Raw genomic sequence first — 21499 nt, 5'->3', positions numbered from 1 at the left:
AGATGGGGATCGAGACAACAAGGAGCTTTTGATCGGCTCAAGTACTTGCTAAGCCATGGACCTATTTTGATAGTGCCTGACTTAAGGAAACCATTTGAGGTTCACTGCGATGCTTCAGGCGATTGCATCGGAGCAGTGTTAAACCAAGAAGGCCATGCAATGGCATACGAAAGCAGATGGCTTAAGGATGCAGAGTTGCATGCATCAATCTACGAAAAGGAACTCACGGCTGTGATTCACGCCTTATCCAATTGGAAGCACTATCTTCTAGGAGCGGATTTTGTGATCAAGACTGATCACCAGAGTTTGCGGTATTTTCTTCCGCAAAGGAAACTATCTGAGAAGCAGATGAGATGGGCAAACTTTTTGTCTATGTTTCACTTCCAGATCCTTCACACGGCTGGGAGCAAGAATGTGGTCGCAGACGCATTGTCTAGGCGGCCAAGGGTGAACGCTATCACTTCGGTGTATCACCAAGAATTAGAAGCACTACCGGATTTGTATCCGAATGATCCAGACTTCTCCCCCATTTGGGGAAAGCTACATCGTGGAGAGAATGAGTTTCCCTATTCCATTCGGGATGGTTATCTCTACCACCATCAGGCCATATGTGTGGCGGAACCATTAAGAAAGAAGATCATGGATGAAGCACACGCTTCGCCTTATGCGGGTCATCGGGGTATTCTCCCTACGACCTTAGCAATGGAAAGATATTTCTTTTGGCCTAGCCTTAAAGCAGACATTGATAAGTATGTCAGGGAATGCTTGGTTTGCCAAAAAGTGAAGTATGATCGGCATAAGACGCCTGGGTTGCTACAACCTTTGCCTGTGCCTAATGAACCTTGGGAAAGTATTGCCATGGACTTCATCATGGACCTCCCTAGAACTCAGACTGGAAACGACGCAATCTAGACCATTGTGGACAGGTTTAGCAAGCAAGCACACTTTATACAAGTCAAGAAAACGATCAAAGCATATCATATGGCTAGGGCCTTTCTAGCACAGATCTTTAAGCATCATGGAATGCCTAAGTCTATTGTGAGTGATCGAGATCCTCGCATGACAGGAAATTTTTGGCATGCCTTGATGGATAATCTTTATACGAAGCTGAATTTTTCATATGCCTACCATCCTCAAACGGACGGGCAAAGTGAGATAACCAATTCCACAATATTGGATATGTTAAAAGCTTATGTGTCAGACCGGCAATCTGACTGGGAGAAATATTTGCCTCGGGTCGAGTATGTGTATAACAATACCATACACTCATCGACGGGGAAAGCACCTTTTGAGATTCTCTATGGTAAGCCTTTGCTTCCACCCATCCTTTTAACTAAGGATAAGATCTTTGCAGCAGATGAATTTGTCCGGGATTTGGACACAGCCTACGGGCAAGTTAGGAGAGCTATTCTACGCTCTCAAGAAAAGCATAAGAAAGCTGCAGACAAGCACAGGAGGAATCTCGACTTAACAGTCGGACAGTTAGTCTTACTCAAGTTTGAGAAGGCAAGACTTAAGAAACAAGCGTCTCATAAGGGGAAAGTGGTAAAACTTTCTACCCGTTATTATGGGCCGTTTAAGATCACTGAGCAAGTGAATAATGTCACCTTCCGATTAGAGCTACCGCCTAATTGGAAGATCCATAATGCTTTCCATGTCAGTTTACTCCGGCCGTATGTGGGACCGCCTCCAAGCCAGCCTAGTGCTGAGAAACCTCCTGAGGTTGAGGAAACAGAAGAAATACTCCAATCGGAGCAAATAGTAAGTCATCAGGAGCGGCCTCTCAAATCCGGAAAGATAACACGGAAGTATTTGGTTAAGTTTAAGAACTATTCGAATTTAGATGCTCAGTGGATGACGCAGGAGGAATTAGCAGCTTATCCCGAGATACTGGAAGTATATGTCCAAGCACTACAATTGAGGTCAACTGTTTAGAAGCCAGAGGGATGTTGCTAATTGGACTATTTTCTTATTTTTAATGATTAATCTCTTTTTTTATGATATTTTATTATGTGCACTAAGAACTGTTAAAAGATTGTAGCTACAGGAACTGCCATCAAGAACGGACAAACTCTGATGTGTCATTTGATGGGTGACGGTAAACATCGCGAAGGAGTTTCCGTAAGTTCGGTGGAAAGGGCCGGGTTACGAGTGCCCCTGATGCGTCACATGATGGGTGACGGGTGCATCAGTAAGGAGGCATCCCGTAGGCTAAGGAGGAAATCCGAACTGAGTAAGAAAATACGCGTAAGAACGCAAGCACAAGAATAAAGATGGGTTCAATGAAGCTTTTTACGAAAAGCAAGAACATTCGCGGGAGGGCAGATGTTTTTCCGCAAGAAGTCTGTGTCTGCATTGCATTTGTGTCGTGTCCTGCACCCGGGGACGCCTGGAATGTGTTCGTGTAGCATTGTTTTCACTAACTGAGTAAGTTTTTAAAGTTTGAACAGGTTCACACTTTATTTTATAAAGTGGCCGGTCACTTTTAAGTGACCAGCCCTTTTATTAATAAAAAAAGCAAGCAAGGCTCTTAAAAAAAAGCCAGCGCTAAAACCTACGTAGGGGGCTGAAATTTGCAATCTCTCTCTCTCTCCTCTCTCTAGGGAGCGCCCAGCTCTGCTTTTTCGACTCTATTCCTGCCGGGTGCCAGACCCTATAAAAGGGTAAGCCAGCGTTCCAGTTTTGAGAAGTCGGGAGCAGCAGAAAGTGCTAGCGTTGGGATTCTGGAGTAGAGACTGGCGACGGAAATTGCAAGTGTTCGCGTGACGACTGAGTACGAAGGTCGATTCTCCGAGCAAGGAGCGACAAATATGTTGGGGTATAAAGTCCAATGTGGTCGCCCAAGTAAGTGGGCGGGCCGCCAGGTATGTACACATATTCTTTTGTAAAAACCTAATAAGAACTCACTATGCTCTACACATTACAGTAGAGCGAGTTCACCATATCGTCGTGCTCTTCTTCTCGCACTCTCTCTCGCGTCGCACTTCCGCTCGTACTCCTTCAACTGGTATCAGAGCTCAGATCGAGGCTCGGGGCAGCACTGCAGGAGGCTAGAGTCACCAACTCAGATTGGAGTGAAATTCGATAGGCAAAGACACGCCCCCAAATCTCGTGGGTGAGGCCGAAGGGCTTGGTGTTGTCAGAATTTCATTCTTAGGTCATCTCGGCCACCGTTCGGCTTCGACAAAGGTCTGCGCAGGCCATTTTCGACTACGTGGTCTCAGCGGGTGCAGATCCGACTCTGCAAATTTGGGGTTTTCGGCCTACGACTGCAAGTGTTGAGGATATCGACACTCCCAGAGTGTTGATTTGTGGCTGTCTACACATCGAAGGACGGCTCACAGTTCTTGGAGGCGTGTTACATACGACACGGGCGTATCTACACACAGACTGTAGGCGACATCCACTAGTTCATCAGGTAGCTTGTGTTTGTTGCTTGATATTCAAGATTTCATCCTGACATTGCAGGTACTTCCACATGGGATGTATTGTCAGAGATGATGTATGTCTGTTGAGGGTTTGCTGGCTGTGAGTCACGCAGCAAACAACCGCCGCAGCGGTTACAACATACAGTGGGAAATTTGTGGATGTATGACTTTGTGGGAAGTCTATGTACTGTCAGATTTACTGCAGCCTTTGTTGAGGGTCGAGTGAGGTTTTATTGAGCTGTGGGATTCTCGAATGTTGAGATCCTTTTGGTGATACAGGTCTTGGAGCGATCCCTCGAGCACCCTTAGATAGGCAGCTAGGATGTATTGACTGTGAGTTAGACAGTTGGGATTGCATCTTTGCTTTACTGCCGTTGAGGCATTGTTGCAGTCTATGCTTACAGGACAGTGACAGGACAGTCAGAGATAGTGCAGGTGCAGGACAGGTTTACCCAATGCTTACAGTGTTAGAGAGACAGTGTTTTTTGAGTTGTTTTTTGGTCTGTTTTTTAGTACACCAGAGCCATTTTACAAAGGAGATTCTGCCGAAATTTATGCAGAATCTGAAGCTTTCTTGGTTCATTTGACAGGTTGATATTGGTTCAGAGGTCAGTTTACAGGGGAAACTTTGCAGAATTTTTCCCAGGAAAGTAAACTACTGTGAAGCGTAGCTATGGCTGGATCACAGGACACTGCTCTTTACAATATCAAGAAGCTGGATGGAACCAATTTCCCATTGTGGAAGCAGCAGATTTGGCATGTGTTGGTACAAAAGAAGCAGATAAAACCTATAAAGCTCAAGGGGATAAAACCAGAAGATACGGACGAAGATGAATGGAGCGAAATGGATGAATTGGCACTTTCTACCATTATGCTGACTTTGGCAGAAAGCGTTTACTTCAATGTAGCAGACGAGATGTCGGCTTATCAAGCATGGTTAAAGCTGAGCGATCTTTATGAGAAGTAGAGTGCAGCTTCACAGGTATACTGGCTTAAGAAGCTTGTTGACTTGAAGATGAAAGAAGGGACACCTATGTCCAATCATCTGAATGAATTCAACACAATCTATAGTCAGTTGTCAGCTCAAGGTGTCAAGTTTGATGAACCTGTTAGAGCTATGTTCCTGTTGATCACATTGCTGGAAAGTTGGAACACTTTTCGCACAGCTTTGAGTAATTCTGCACCTCCAGATGGTTTGAACATAGCAGGTGTAGAAGGAAGTCTGTTTATTGAAGAAACCAATAGAAAGACAATGGACAAAGGCAATGGAACAGCCTTAGTTGTCAGGGGAACAACCAAAGAAAAGTACAAAGGTGGAAAGAGGAATCAGTCTCGTAGCAAGTCCCGCAGTGCTAAAGGCAAGAGTGACATAGAATGCTACCATTGTGGCAAGAAGGGTCACATGAAAAGAGACTGCAGGGAATGGAAAGCAGAAAAAGGCAAAGAGAAAGCTGAAGACTATGGTGAGAAGAACAAGTCCTCAGTGAAGATTCAAGAAATAAATGTGACAAACACTGTTGCAGAGGATGACAGTCTAGTGTCAGGAGACATCTACTTCTTGAAGAATACAATGGACTCAGCTCTTCTTACATCATCTGATGGAAATGCACTGAGTGACTGGATTATAGACTCAGGGGCATCACTTCATGTGTCTCCAAACAAGGAGTGGTTTACCTCTTATGTGACCACTAAAGATCATGTTCGGCTAGGCAATGGGCAGACATGTGAGATCTTAGGTGTTGGAGATGTTCAATTGAAGTTTCCGAATGGCTCTTCTTTCACGCTGAAGAATGTGAGACATGTTCCCGCAATTACAAAGAGCTTGATCAGCACAGGTTTACTTGATGATGCTGGCTACGTCACCACTTTTGGACAGAACATGTGGAAGATATCCAAGGGTTCTATGACAGTAGCACATGGAGTAAAGTCTGGAGGACTTTACATGATTTATGTATCAAATGTCTCTAAAAATGTAATCAATGTAACCGAGCAGCCGAACGTTTCTTTGTGGCATAGCCGGTTAGGACATATGTCCAAGAAGGGAATGGAAATCTTGTCTCGTTCTGGTTACTTGCTTGGCTTTTCATTTAATGATTTTGAATTCTGTGAACATTGTCTGTATGGTAAGCAAACACAGCAGCCACATAAGCATAGAAGCAGTAGAAGAGATACACAGTTGGCACTTGTTCATAGTGATTTGTGTGGACCTATGCCTAACCTATCTCTAGGGGGAGCTTCTTACTTTATGACATTTATAGATGATTACTCGAGGAAAGTATGGGTTTACTTTCTCAAGCACAAGGATGAAGCGTTTAGTGTTTTCAAAACGTTTGTGACACTTGTGGAGAATCAGAGTGGCAAGAAGCTTAAATGCTTGCACACTGACAATGGTGGAGAGTATGTTTCAAAGGCCTTTCAGGACTTTTGTGATTCAAAAGGTATAAAACGTGAACTTACTGCTCCTTACAATCCTCCTCAAAATGGTGTTGCTGAGAGGATGAATAGGACCATACAAGAGAAGGTCAGAAGTATGTTGTCTAATGCACAGCTGCTAAATGGGTTTTGGGCTGAAGCTGTATCAACAACTGTTCATCTTGTAAATAGATCTCCTAGCAAGGTTTTGCAGAAGGATTCAGTGCCAGAGATGGTATGGTCAGGCAAAATGCCCTCATACAAGCATCTCAGAGTCTTTGGTTGTGAGGCATATACTCACGTTCCAAAGGAATTTAGGAACAAACTTGAGCCAAAGAGTAGAAAGTGCATCTTTCTAGGCTATGGTAATTCTGGTGAGATGGGGTACAGACTTTGGGATCCCGAATCCAGAAAGGTTGTCCGCAGCAATGATGTTCACTTTAATGTATCCAAATATCATTCTAAACCAGAGAGGGTTGAGGAGATTAGAAGAGTTGTCTTCCAAGAAGATGGACCTGCATGTGCAAGACAAAATGTCAGGGCTGAAGAGGAGCAAGGGCAGGATAGAGTGGAACCACAGGTTGTGGCTGAGCCTGAGCCACCTATTGTGCGTAGATCTGGACGTGTCACGCAACCTCCTGATAGGTTTGTTCCATCTATGAACTATGTCATGTTGACTGATTGCAATGAGCCTTCATGTTACAAGGAAGCAGTGCAAATGAAGGACTCCGGGAATTGGCAATTGGCCATGCAGTCAGAGATGACAGCTCTGCATAAAAACCAGACATGGAAGCTAGTTAAATTACCACGGGGCAAAAAGGCTCTACCTTGTAAATGGGTTTACAGGTATAAGATCACCGCTCATGATAGTCAGCCAAAGTACAAAGCAAGACTTGTTGCCAAGGGCTTTAAGCAAGAACAAGGCATTGACTTTGAGGAAGTCTTCTCTCCGGTGGTCAAGATGACTACATTGAGATGCTTTCTTGCATTGGTTGCCATATTAGATTTGGTGTTGCACCAAATGGATGTCAAGACAGCGTTCTTGCATGGTGATTTAGATGTGGAAATTTACATGCAGCAGCCAGAAGGGTTTGTTGAGAAAGGCAAGGAAGATTGGGTATGCCAGTTGTTAAAGAGTCTTTATGGCTTAAAACAATCACCGAGGGCATGGTACCATAAATTCCACAAGTTTATGCTTTCTCAAGGCTACAAACGTAGTGAGTTCGATCACTGTCTATATACAAAGAAGGCTAAGGATGGTAGTTGGCTGATCTTTATTTTGTATGTGGATGACATGTTGATTGTTGGCAAGCACTTGGAAGAAATTTCAGCTTTGAAGTCAAAGATGGCAAAATCGTTTGACATGAAAGACATGGGTGAGGCAAGTCATATCCTTGGTATGCGCATTGAGAGAGACAGATCAAAGAAGTTGATTTGGTTATCTCAAACAGAGTATATTGACAAGGTTTTGCAACGTTTCAATATGGAGAAGGGAAAGGCACTGAGTGCTCCATTGCCACCATATGTGAAACTTAGCAAACAAGATTGTCCTGTGTCTGAGGAAGAGCAGGCTGAAATGGATAAGATTCCATATGCGTCTGCAGTGGGTAGTTTGATGTATGCAATGATTGCTACTCGTCCAGACATTGCATTTGCAGTGGGAGTAGTAAGTCGATACATGTCAAACCCAGGCAAGAAACATTGGGAGGCAGTGAAAGGAATATTGAGATACCTGAAAGCTACAAAGAGTATGCGTATATGCTATGGGAGTCAGGAGCTAAGTGTAAAGGGTTTTACAGACTTAGATTATGCAGGTGACTTAGACAACCGAAGGTCTACGTCAGGGTATGTCTTTCCATTGGCTGGTGGAGCAGTATCATGGCGTTCTAGATTACAAGATTGTGTTACTCAGTCTACTACAGAGGCTGAATATGTTGCAGCATCAGAGGCATGCAAAGAATCAATTTGGCTTAATCGACTAGTAACAGATTTGGGAATCAAAGAAGAGATGCCTGTGTTATATTGCGATAGTCAAAGTGCTATACAATTGGCTCGCAATCCAGTTTATCACTCAAAGACAAAGCATGTGGATGTGAAGTATCATTTCATCAGGGAAATGCTCGAGGATAAGCAACTTCAGCTTGTCAAAGTTCACACCACAGAAACTCCTGCTGATCTACTTACAAAAGGACTTCCCTCAGAGAGCTTTGCGCATTTTCGCAAGCAGTTAGGTGTAGGGTAGTACATCACTTCTCTACATCTCTTGTATATTAGCTTGTATAGTAGCTTCTCTCACACTTAAAGTACCACATTGGACTTTAAGTGGGAGGTTGTTGGGGTATAAAGCCCAATGTGGTCGCCCAGGTAAGTGGGCGGGCTGCCAGGTATGTACACATATTCTTTTATAAAAACCTAATAAGAACTCACTATGCTCTACACATTACAGTAGAGCGAGTTCATCATATCGTCGTGCTCTTCTTCTCGCACTCTTTCTCGCGTCGCACTTCCGCTCGTACTCCTTCAAGGTATAAGGTGTTGATACGCATTGAGAATTGTTGCTTTGTGTGGTTTGTTTTGCAGGAATCTCCTGTCTTACGAGAAGGCCCTTCACGGGAAGTACGACTTCACGCCTAAGTCCCTTACGGGAAAGTACGGCTTCGCGCCTAAGTCCCTTACGGGAAGGAACGGCCTTGTGTCCAAGCCCTTTTACGGGAAAGCACGACCTTCTGGTCTAAGATTACAGAACGGAGGGGTTTCCTCGGGTTCTCGTGCTTGTATAAGAATTCTCCCTGAATAAAAGAATACTCTTAACGGGGGGGGGGGGGGAGACCAGCCCATCTTCTGGTCCCCGATACTGTGTCGATCTTCTCCCTTCTCTCCCTTTTGCAAAGTATTTTATTTTTCAAATTTCTAAGTGCTCGTGTACGCTCCCGTTTTGTGACAGAGACCATGCCTCTGAAACCATGAGGCCATCCGTGCATACCATCATGATGCGTCTCCTTGCATTGCTAACTGTCTAGAGGACACAAGAGCCAGTCTAGTATATCTGCCTCTATGTGTATCCCATAGACTGTGCATAAAGGACACTGATCTGGTAAGAGCCTCAATCTCTATAGGAGGGCCGGCTATCTCTGCTCGAATAATCGCATGTGGTACGGAGGCCTTGGCTCTAATCATCCGGGGTATCATAAATACCAAGGGTCTCTCCATGTTCCTCCAACTGTCATGATTCACAGATGGTCCCCAAACCTGGACCCCATAAAGCATAGCTGAAGCAACCAAAGTATCAAAGAACCATAGCTTTGTTCGTGGTTCTTGAAATTGAACCTGCGAACACATCCTCTCTAGCCCTCCCAATGCCACATAGGCTCTGGACAGTCTAGTCTTTGCTGCTCTCCTCAGAGTAAACCTCGGTCCCGTGAATACCACCCCCAGATATGTATATTCATCTGTGTACTCCACAGTGTCCTGACCATATACGAGTGTAGGTACCGATCTCTTGACCCCTGTGGTGTGGTGTTAAACACCATAACCTTGGTTTTACCAAGGTTCACAGACAGTCCATTATCCTCTGCAAAGCTATGCAATGCATCCAACTGTCTTTGCATGCCCTCTGGCGACTCTGATATCAACACAATATCATCAGCATATAATAATAAAGGGATCCATGTCCTTGCTAGCTGAGCGCCTCTGTCACCCTCTCTGTCAATGTAGTCAGAGACCTCATCTACATACATACCAAAAAGTGTAGGGGACAAAGGACACCCCTGTTTCACTCCAATAGTGGAATGAACAATGTCAGAAATCCCCTCAAGAGTGCGTACCCGGCCAGTCATTGAGCTGTATAAAGCCATGATCCCCCATATGATCTCTGTGGGTACTCCCAACTTCAATAGCCTGTGCATCAATCTGGCCCTCGGCATTGTGTCAAATGATTTGCGGAAGTCCACAAAGCAACAATACATCCGTCTCCCATGTGCCCGACCCTCCTCAATAATGGCTCTGAGTGTAAGAATATGGTCCAAAGTGGAGAAACCCCTCCTGAATCCAGCCTGTCCTGTTGCTCGTATGCCCCACTTTTTGCCCTTTTACTCAGTTGCTGTTCAAGAATGGATGCATACAACCGTGCCAATGTGTGCCCTATCATAAGTATGGTAGTTCCCTGGCACCGTGGGGTTCCCTGCCTTGAAGAGAGGTACAATAGTAGATAATCTCCAGGACTCGGGTAGTCCCTCACACATGACACGGTTAAACAAAACGCCCCAGTCACTTCTCTCATGGCTGCAGCGAAGGAGGAGGAGCAACGTCTCCGACGGGGCGTTGCTTCCTTGCAAAGGATGCAGGAGCAACACCTAGGCAGTCCTTGGTTGGAGGAGCAATTGCAGCAGGCTCGCCACGAGCTTGCGAGCATAGAGGAGAGGTGCCATGAGTTTTCTTTCCATCGACAAGCGTCTCAGTAGACCCAGGTGGGTGACACCGTAGACTCTCGGAGAAAGAAGCAACTAAGCTGAGAAAGTCCAGAGGCCACTCTGTCAGTAGGGGAGTCCTGTGTGTCCAAGCCCTCTGTTGAAAGAGCCACCACTCGCTCTTTGAGCTCTGAGTCCAACAAGATCCTCTCATGGATGCGTAGCATCATGCTCCCCCTCCTCTGTCTATCTGTCATAGTGAGGATCACTCGTGCATGTTCCGAAAAAGATGTCCCAGCCAAAATGCAAACTGACCTACCCAAGTCACAGATGTGGTCACAGGCGTAGAATCGATCTATCCGAGATAGATTCACTCCTCCCACTCTGCGGTCCGAGCGAGAGAAGGCCAAGCTGTTTGGGAGCCTCACAAAGCTAGAGTGCTGCCAAACATCTGAAACCCTCGAAGTCATACATAGCCTCTCCCAAGCTGCCAACTCAGCCCCGTGCAGAGTTGCATGGCTATCTCCAATCTTGTCAGAGGGGTCCTCCGGCATGTTGAAGTCACCCCCAATGCACCATTACTTTGCATGTGGCAGAGACTCTACAATGTGAGACCAAAACTTTGCACGTGCACTTGCCACATTGGGCGCATAGATGTTCAGGAAGCCCAAGAGGCAGCCCTGAACCTGCATAGTAACCCACTGAGCCCTGCCAGACACAATAATACCTCTACCCGCAATGGCCTGCTCTGCCAAGAGTCCGCAATAGTCATACATACCCCTCCTTGAATACCACCAGGTCCAAATGCAGCTGACCAAAATGTCTCATATCGACCATGCAAAAGCTGATCACATCGTCTAATGCGGCTCTCACAAAGATGATGCTCCTGCAACATAAGAAGATCAATCTCTCCGCCCACAAGGCATCGTTGAAGCTCTTGACGCAATCGACCCCGCTGGCGTTGAAACTGGGGCCCACCTAATCTCTGCACGTTCCATGAGACAATCCTCATGGAGAACGAGAAAGAACCGATGCTGCAAGTGCAGCCAACCGCGCTATCTTTGAGGCTGGCTTGGATGGGGAATAATCTGCATCCGAGCATCCCCGAGATAGGCGTGACTGCAAAGAATGTCTAGCCCAGGCCCAAGAAGAGTGTGTCGTATGCAGGGCAACCTCCTCTGTCCAAGAGTCCTCATGTATGTATACATAGCATGGTGGGCTTTGCGTGTCAGCAAAGAAGTGTACCACAATGTGTCTACATCCTACCGAGTCTGGAGGTGTCACCGAGGACTTGGCAAACGGCCACAAAGTCTGTACCAGGTCTGTAACCCCCAGGTCTCTGGTGTGGTGAGAGAACTCGAGGACTTGTGCCTAAAGCCACTCCATCACTGAGTCCAGAGTCCACTCAGACTTGTTCCTGCCAGGGAAAAGAGAAGCTATGTCGAGGGCCTCTATCCCTCTAGCTGCAAGAAACAGTACATGAACTCTGAAACAGACTGCCTCAAAGTCTGGTGAAGGGTCACCGAGAAACCGTGTGAAGTTGTAGGCGAAGAAGTCCCACCTACGACGAATGTCGATAAAAGTCTGTTCAGTCTGTTCTTTTCTATTGGCACGTGGTGCCCGTCTTGTGACACTGTCTCGAAAGCTATCCTCAGGTGCCTGGGTTGGATGTGTGGGTATGCCTCTACTGCTGCATCATGTAAAGTCTGTCAATCTCTGGGTAAGCTCCTCTAATGGGCCTCCCGGCTCCTCTGTGGCGAGAAACTACTATCCATGTAGATAGAGTTAGTCTCCGATGTAGAAGTGTATCTAGTATGTGTAGATGCCTCGGCCAAAGAGGCTTACTAAACTGGAGTGAAACTGTAATGGTGAGGAGGGCGTGATCTACTGCTACCCCAACAGGCTTGGGGCCGATTATAAAATCCTGAATAGATGGTATAAAACTGGCCTGAGCCATAACGTAGTCCACCGGCTAGCCCCATGTCTGTGAGGAAAACAAGTGAATCCATTTGTTGCTGGAAATCTCTATAGGCCGTTCAGGGTGGCCAGTCCATGTGCAAGTCAATTACCTCGCATACTCACATCCTGTGAGCACCTGGCCAATCCCAGATCACTGACATCAAGCTCTCTTAACATCTCCTTTGATGTATCATAGATAGAAGGCTGTTTGAGAGTGGCATGTCCTGGCATTGAAGTCCCCTAGGAGGATGACATCCCCATCCCTAGAGAACTCCCATATGTCCTCATCTAAAATCATGTATGGTGACTGCCCCTTGGTGATGCATAGAGAGATGTGCTCGGGGGGGAATAGTATATTGCAATATAAAGTGGCCTCCCCATCTCTGCTCTCTCCCTGACCCACATATATCTAGCATGCTCATCTATCTGAACTATACAAATGAGAGGGTGCAACTCTTCCTTGAATAAAACTGCCACACCTCCTGACCCATGTCCTCTATGCTTTGATCTCACCTCTTGTCTACAAGTGGTCTCCTGTAGGCTGTCACTCTAGGAAGTGTGACACGGGGAGCTTGATGTGTCTCAGAGAAAATCCTCAAATGCATCAACATCTAGCTTCGTTGATCCATTACAGTTCCATATTGCCATTTAAAAACTGGCCCCATAGGTTTTGCACTGTCATGTAGTGCGTCTTTCCAAGGTCACTACTCTCTCCCCTCTATAGAAAAGCAATTTTCCCCTTCTCCCTTTTAGCCTTGATTTCTGGCATCAGCTCTTGCATGTGTGCAATTTGCGCAAAAGTGAGGTCATCGCCTAGAAATATCCCAGTTTGTTTAAGAGTTGGTTTCTTCTTCAAGAACTCTCCTAGTTTCCACAATAGGGAAACGTAAAATAAGTGCTCTTTTCTTACAACTTCCTTTCCCACCATTTCCTTTCTTCCCCACTCTCCATGCACGTGTGTGTGTGGCTTGAAAAATGCCTATGCGTTTCAAGAGTTCTTTCACTTCTTCCACATTTCCAATGTCTATAAGGCCTGTGACATGCACCTGAAGCGCTCGAGTCTTCATCTTCGGCTCTTCCTCAATGGTCATATTGATGATGGTGACTGTCGGTGTAGCTTCAGCTGAAACCGGCCTGTTCAATCCAAAAAGGGCGGTAGACTTTACTTTAAACCTTGATTTAGCTTTCATCCATTATTAGTCGTCTATTTTACCTGTACTTTCAAGACACAACAAAGGGGAGAGGGATACAGGCTGCTAGATTGCACCTGTATGAGTAGACGGACACCAGATTGGCCCCTAACTTAGGCGCCCCTTTCGGTATTTCTTTATTGTTCTAAAGAGGGAATAAAAGCTGTGGTTCCCTACAAGCTGCCCCGCACAAACTCGGCTGAATTTCCACTGTTCCAGCCCGATTTCGGCAGCATAACTGTACTAGAACCCTTCACAGTCAGTATTCCCACGCATTGAATGACTTTCCCGACGCATACGGGCACTTTGCAAAACCTGGCGAGAATCTGCAGCACGTTGAATTCTCTGTTTTCAGCCCTGAAAATGCGCCAGATCACCTGTACAGCGGTCCCCTTGCGTCCCCGAACCTCCTGGGGGTATTAGGGTCCGTTTAGGGCCAAAACCCTAAACCTGCAAAAATACACAGCAGGCTGTAATTCACTGTTTCGGGCTCCGTTTCGCGTGCCGGTCGCATCCGTAGTAAGTCCTCGAGCTCCCGCACCTGTAGGGCTACTTGCCCTTTGAATCGGACGAGATTTCTGGCGTGAAACCTCTCCGAATTCACCTGTACCTGCGGGGGATTAGCCGCTAGCTAATCCAGTACCTGTGCAAGAGGCTCTTGCCTCGGCAATCGCGCATGAACCCACACAACTGTACATTGGTCAAATGAAGAGCCCACTAGAGGGGCATAACATACTGCCAAAGGGGAGAGAGAGGGCAGTGCGTAGCGTGCAGGGCATCACTCCTGGCACCGCACTGTGCATAAGAGGGAAAGCAAGCACTCCATAGCTCTTAACCTGTGACAAATTCTGAAAATGAGCCTCTCCTAGCTTAAAATTCAGCGCCACTTCCTTCTTGCATTGGAAACTGCACCAGAATGTGCCACTTGGCACATTTACAAGCATTTTCCCGTTTCGGGGTTGCCGCCTAAAAATCTCCCAACCGGTTGCCCAGCTGACTTCACGGCAGAGTAAGAAAATGTTCCCCTTGTCATTCCGGAGGTAATGACGCCAACACATTTTTAGGTCCCAAAATAGCAGTTCCCTAAATTTTAGGAGATGCTGCCATTGTATCTTTCTAGGTCATCCGACCCTCTTTGTACACTGCGGCCACATCCAGAACTGAAATGTAGCCTCTGTAGCAAAGGATTCCACTTTGGCTAGTCAATGACCCCACTTTGGCTAACCATAGTCCTTGTCCAACCTTAGTGCTCTCTTGCCCTCAGGCCTAGACTCCCTCTGGACAGTTCCACACTAGCTATGCAATGCAGGGTAGTTAGATTTCCCGAGGGGTGTTTCCAAAAAGTGAAAGTAAATAGATAATAAGAAAGAAATCAACAAAAAGGATAGATAGTAGTCACACGCTGGTGACATACCCCCCTCTTGAAATCTCAAACGTCCTCGTTTGCATCTATGTCGTACAAGCTCCTAGTCAACATTGATGTATTCAACACCTGTCGACACATGTACGACACATACATGCTCATTGTCAACCCTGGTGTATTCAACACCTCGTCGACTCATATATTGCCTGCGTGTGAAACCTGTCCCAATGACATAGTGGTAGCTGCGCACTCTGCCATTGCTTTGAGTCACTAACTTTCCAATGACGAAATGGTAGCTGCACATTTTGCCACTGTCTTATAGTACACGTTGGATCCCGTAACACTTTCGAGCATACCCAAACCGACAGTTTAAGAATGCAGTTACACATGTACTCTTTAATAGAAGCAATCACTGTATCCTTGACAAACTGACAAGAAATACTCACTTCTATAGCACTAACCAAACTTTTGGTTTTTCCATAAGAGCAATTGCCAAACTGACAATCTGTACAGGTCTAACATTCATGTAACAGGTATTTCATTTGAGCTCACTTTAAATACCATGTACATCATTTGTTTCAGAAGCCATTGTCACACTGACAATCCATGTAGCTCTGAAACTCATGGGGTCAAGGTAGGTTGCAAATCGAAGGCTTCAAGGTAAAGTGATAACACAGTTGGTGATTCTGCAAGTTCACCTTCTTCCATCCACTTAGCATCCATTGGTGGATAGTTTCTGAACTTTACTAAGTAACGCCTATCAACCTTGCCTTTCACTTTCCTTTCTTTGTGTGCCAAAATCTGTTCAGGGACCAAGATCTCGTCAAGTTCCTCGACTTCCGGCTGATCTTGAGCTGGCATATCTTCTGGCACATCACCCACATAGGGTCTGAGAAGACTCACATGAAACGCATTGTGAATCTTCCAACTGTCAGGCAATTTCAGCCTATATGCAACATCACTGATTATGTCGCATACTTGAAAAGGCCCATAGTAACGCATGCTGAGCTTTGGAAACAGTCTTTCCTTGCCCTTCATCTTCTTTAACCTTGCCTTTTCAAAGCGTAAAAGCACCCAATCACCAAGTGAATATACCACTTCACGACGGTGACAATCGGCTGCTTTCTTTTGCTTTGCCTGAGTCTTTTCCAAGGCCACTTTGACCTTCTTGTGCATTTTATCCATGTCCAGAACATACTTATCTGCTTCAAATATCTTGTCCTTTGTATGCAGTATGGGAGGAACTTTCTTGCCACCTTCAACTATCTCAAAAGGTGCCTTGCCAGTTGATGAATGCACTGTATTATTGTATGCATACTCCACCAATGGCAAATACTGCTCCCACTTTCCTTTATGCTCTGACACATAACACTTCAGCAGATCTAGGACAGTAGAATTTGCCTCTTCTGACTGCCCATGTGTTTGAGGATGAAATACCGAAGAGAATTTGAGCATTGTGCCCATATTCTCTAACAAGCCTCTCCAGAACAAACTTGTCATGCGTGGATCACGGTCGCTAACAATCGACTGTGGCATGCCATGATACTTGAAAATATTGCTCATAAACAAGCGTGCCATCTGATCTGGTTTTATCTTCTTCCTGACAGGAATAAAATGAGCCTGCTTGCTAAATCTGCAAATAATGGTCCAAATACCATCGTTTCCTGTCTGCGTTCTCGGAAGATCAAAGATAAAATCCATAGCAATACTTTCCCATGGTTTATCTGGAATAGGTAGTGGCTGCAATAATCCTGGTGCCTTTTGCCTGTCAAACTTGACCTTCTGGCAAATTAGGCATTCTCGCACAAAGGCATCCACATCCCTTCTCAATGTAGGCCAATAGAAGAATGTCTCAACCGCTTTAACTATAGCATCGATACCACGATGCCCTGCATACGGTGGGACATGACTCTCTTCCATAACTTTGCGTCGCAATGGCTTTGTGACACACAATTTGCCATGCATCATCATGAACCCGTCTTTAAGAAGATAGTGTTCATGACGTTGTCCATCCATTAGTTGCTCGAAGACCCTTGCAAAATCTTCATCATTTGCATATTGTTCTCTCATATCATCAAGTTCATGATGATAAGGAATCGACACAGCTGAAATTTGTGGCTTCCTTGACAAGGCATCAGCCACAACGTTCTTCTTGCCTTCCACATGCACAATCTGAAAATGGAACATGGACAAAATATTTGCCCATCGCATATGCTTCTCAGATAACTTTGTTTGTGTCAAGAAGTATCGCAAGGTCTGATGGTCCGTTTGGACAACGAAATCTGCACCGAGCAGGTAGTGTTTCCAACTTAAGAGCGCATGAATCACAGCCAGTAACTCTTTCTCATAGACCTGCATGGTCATCTCTGGCCCTTGCAAAATTCTGCTCTCATAGGCTACTACCCTGCCATCTTGCATTAGCACTGCACCAATGCTACTACCGCAGGCATCACACTGGACCACAAATGACTTCCTAAGATCTGGCAACACAATGACTGGATCTGAAGTCATCTTTTCTTTTAAGAGATTAAAGGCTGAAATCTCTTTTTGTGTCCATCTAAAGGTGACTGCCTTCTTTTGAAGAGCATGTAAAGGTGAAGCAATCTCAGCGAAATTTCGGATAAACCTTCTGTAATAGGAGCATAGTCCCAAGAAGCTTCGGACATCATGCACCGTCTTCAAATTTGGCCATGACTTGATCGCTTCAACTTTTGCAGGATCCATTCTGACACCATCCTTTGAGACAATGTGTCCCAGAAAGTGAATCTCTTCCAGAAAAAACTCACTTTTCTTTGCATTGATGAGCAACCTATGACTGCGTAGCTCATTGAACACAATGGCCAAGTGATGCCTATGCTCCTCTTCATTCTTTGAGTAGACTATCATGTCATCAAAGAATGTACCAACAAACTGCTGGTGTGGACGGAAAATTTTGTCCATCATCCTATTGAACGTAGCAGGAGCATTTGTGAGACCAAAGGGCATCACTAAAAATTCGTAAAGGCCAAACGTTGTTCTAAAAGCAGTCTTGTGCACATCCTCTGATCTAATGCGGATCTGATGGTACCCACTCTTTAGATCTATCCTGCTAAACATAGCTGCTCCTTCTAATTTGTCCATAATATCATCAATTCTAGGTATAGGGAACCTATTCTTGATGGTATTCTTGTTCAGTGCACGGTAGTCGATGCACATACGCCATGAGCCATCCTTTTTCTGCACCAACAACACTGGAGAGCAGAATGGAGATGAACTGGGCTGAATCAGCCCCTTTTCTAACAACTCCTGTACTTGGCCCATTATCTCTTTCTGTTGAGCCGCACTAACCCTGTACGGAGGCTTATTTGGTGGGCTACTGCCTGGCACCAAATCTATCGCATGGTCCTCGGGTCTTTCTGGCGGTAATTGAGACGGTAATGAATCGAAAAAGCAGTCACTATACTGTTGTAAAAACATTGACCTTTCTTTATCTAGCACAGATAAATTTGATTCATCACAATCTGACACTTCACGTGCAAAAACCAAGTACGCAGAAAGATGCTTTTTCATTACAGAAGTAATAGCAGAAGCTGATACAGTAGGAATAGACTCCCCTTTAAGCTTTACATCCAGAATGTGAGTCTTTCCCCTGCTCTGTACAGTGATCTTTTTGTTGTAGGCATCCAGGATTCCCTGTACACGAAACAACCAAGGAATACCTAACAACACATCACATCCATCCAGTGGCATGATGTAAAATTCTTTAGCATCTACATAGGACTGGATATGTAGACGCAACTTTCCAATGATGGGTGTCACAGTCTCTGTATGGCCAGGACATGCCAAACCTGCCTCTGCTGTATACCTCATCTCTTCAGGTCTGATTCCCAACTTTGAAGCCAATTCTGGGGAAATAAAGTTGGCTTTAGCACCTGGATCAAAGAAGATAAGCACTGTTTGATCCCTGATCTTTCCCCATGCTCTGCAAAGCTCACTTGCATCTGAATTTGGCTTGCCGCCCACCATATCTGGCACTAGACCAGCCATGGGCTTCTTTCCTTTCCTGTCCTCCTTGTCTTCAGAATCAGCTGGCCTTTTCTTTGTAGGACAATTGTAAGCAATGTGGCCAGGCTGCTCACATATAAAGCATTTGTTCTCTGTCCTCAGGACCTTCTTTTGCTCTTCTGACTTGCGAGGAAAACGTCTTTTCCATTTCTTCGCTGGTCCCTTTTCTGATTCAGTCGAAGCTTTGCCTTTCCCTGTGTTGGCCAACTCCTGAGTCCCTTTAGGAGCCTCATTGGGAACGTGCTTCTTGGCTGAATTTTTCTTGCCTGATCCTGCCTTGACGCCAGTGTTAAATTCACAATCTTCTCCCTTGAGCAAACCATTGCCAGTGTTTGCTACCTCGATGAGCTGCGTCAAAGTAGTGACTTTTGTCTTTGTGCAGTATTTTCTCAATCCTTTGGGTAGGCCACAACAGTATTTTTCAATCTGTTCTGTCAATGGCACAAACCTATAGGAAGTTACTGGAAGTAGAGCTTTCCAAAACTTTCGATTGTAATCATCCAGATTTCTGCAAGTGGCAGCATTAAGCTGATGCCATTCTGTCATGACATCTGCTTCAAAGTCATCAGATAACCATGCTGCTGCAAAAATCTGCTTAAAGTAAATCCATGTGGACGGAGCTTGCCCTTGAAGCAATAAAGTTGTCCACCATTGTTCCGCATTCCCTGTCAAGAAAGTGGCTGCCTTGCGGACCTTTGAAGCCTCTGTAAAGTTTCCCCTTGCATAGGCCTTGTCAAACTGCTGGAGGAATGAGAGAGCCTTCTTCCTGTCATCAAACCCTGTAAAGGTCGTGAAAGACACACCTTTGCCACCTTCTTTGTACGGAGTTGGCCTCTCCAGCGGCGTTAAATTGTCATATGGAAGTGACTGAAACATGGGAACACTATTATGGTTCATCTGTGTTCCTTGGCCGCTATTAACTTGACTTGGAAACGCCATATTTGGCTGCTGATTTGTAATTCCAGCCATACCAAAATTTGCTTGTGGCATCCCAAATTGGCCCTGAGTGCTTTGAAATCCTGGTTGCATACCCATGACACTGTACATGGGGTTAGGCATCATCGTTTGAGCACCCCTGAACACTGTTCCTGGCGTGTAAAACTGATTTCCAGGTGCATGACCAGCCATGCTCTGGAATACCGATCCACCTCCAAAATAGCCAGGGTGTACTGAAGGTGGTGGGAAGACCTGTTGCATAGCCTGTAGGTTGCTTCCCTGCCCATTAGAACCAGCTATAGGCTGCTGAAAGGTGGCGGGCTGAACTGGTACAGCTTGAAAGACTGGCATCTCAGCCACCTGTTCTTGCACCTTAGGCACAGGTTGTGGAGACTGCATGTTCTCCGTCAAGTGTACATGTGTTTCCATTGACTGTGCGGTATGAATCACCTGTGCTCGAGCCTTAACAGGCTTTTGAATATGATCCAGTGACCCAACTTGCTGAGACGGAACAGGAGGTTGCAGAAAGGCTAAAAACCTCGGGTTCTGCATTACTTGTGTGAACATAGCCACAACAGTAGCCAACTGGGTCCTGAATATATCGTCATCTGTCTGTGGTGGTCTTGAGGACTCACCCACTTCATGTGTCTGTTGACCCTGTGAAGAGGAAACCTCTTCAGTCACATCATCTGTCTGGTCTGTCAGCCATAATTGCAATTCCCTGTGTCTGGTCTATGATCCCCTGTGTCTTCAAGCCCAAAACTGACCAAGGCTCACTTCTATGGGAAAAAGTGATTTAATCCCGTTGATGGAACCATGAAACCGGCCTGTTCAATCCAAAAAGGGCGGTAGACTTTACTTTAAACCTTGATTTAGCTTTCACCCATTATTAGTCGTCTATTTTACCTGTACTTTCAAGACACAACAAAGGGGAGAGGGATACAGGCTGCTAGATTGCACTTGTATGAGTAGACGGACACCAGATTGGCCCCTAACTTAGGCGCCCCTTTCGGTATTTCTTTATTGTTCTAAAGAGGGAATAAACGTTGTGGTTCCCTACAAGCTGCCCCGCACAAACTCGGCTGAATTTCCACTGTTCCAGCTCGATTTCGGCAGCATAACTGTACTAGAACCCTTCACAGTCAGTATTCCCACGCATTGAATGACTTTCCCGACGCATACGGGCACTTTGCAAAACCTGGCGAGAATCTGCAGCACGCTGAATTCTCTGTTTTCAGCCCTGAAAATGCGCCAGATCACCTGTACGGCGGTCCCCTTGCGTCCCCGAACCTCCTGGGGCTATTAGGGTCCGTTTAGGGCCAAAACCCTAAACCTGCAAAAATACACAGCAGGCTGTAATTCACTGTTTCGGGCTCCGTTTCGCGTGCCGGTCGCATCCGTAGCAAGTCCTCGAGCTCCCGCACCTGTAGGGCTACTTGCCCTTTGAATCGGACGAGATTTCTGGCGTGAAACCTCTCCGAATTCACCTGTACTTGCGGGGGATTAGCCGCTAGCTAATCCAATACCTGTGCAAGAGGCTCTTGCCTCGGCAATCGCGCATGAACCCACACAACTGTACATTGGTCAAATGAAGAGCCCACTAGAGGGGCATAACATACTGCCAAAGGGGAGAGAGAGGGCAGTGCGTAGCGTGAGGGCATCACTCCTGGCACCGCACTGTGCATAAGAGGGAAAGCAAGCACTCCATAGCTCTTAACCTGTGACAAATTCTGAAAATGAGCCTCTCCCAGCTTAAAATTC

General features: G+C 45.8%; 1 protein-coding gene across 1 annotated transcript in view; it reads left to right on the top strand.

The window, feature by feature from the left end:
- The window catches only part of LOC147422292 (putative UDP-3-O-acyl-N-acetylglucosamine deacetylase 1, mitochondrial), a 41878-nt gene that overhangs the window by 11029 nt on the left and 9350 nt on the right, over positions 1-21499 (top strand). The gene's annotated exons all lie outside the window — the stretch shown is intronic.

The sequence above is a fragment of the Adiantum capillus-veneris genome, chromosome 27, assembly GCF_014529385.1.
Source record: "Adiantum capillus-veneris isolate H3 chromosome 27, ASM1452938v2, whole genome shotgun sequence".
NCBI classification, from domain to species: Eukaryota; Viridiplantae; Streptophyta; class Polypodiopsida; order Polypodiales; family Pteridaceae; genus Adiantum; species Adiantum capillus-veneris.
Note: the sequence above shows the minus strand (reverse complement) of the source record. Positions and strands in the feature narration are given on the sequence as shown.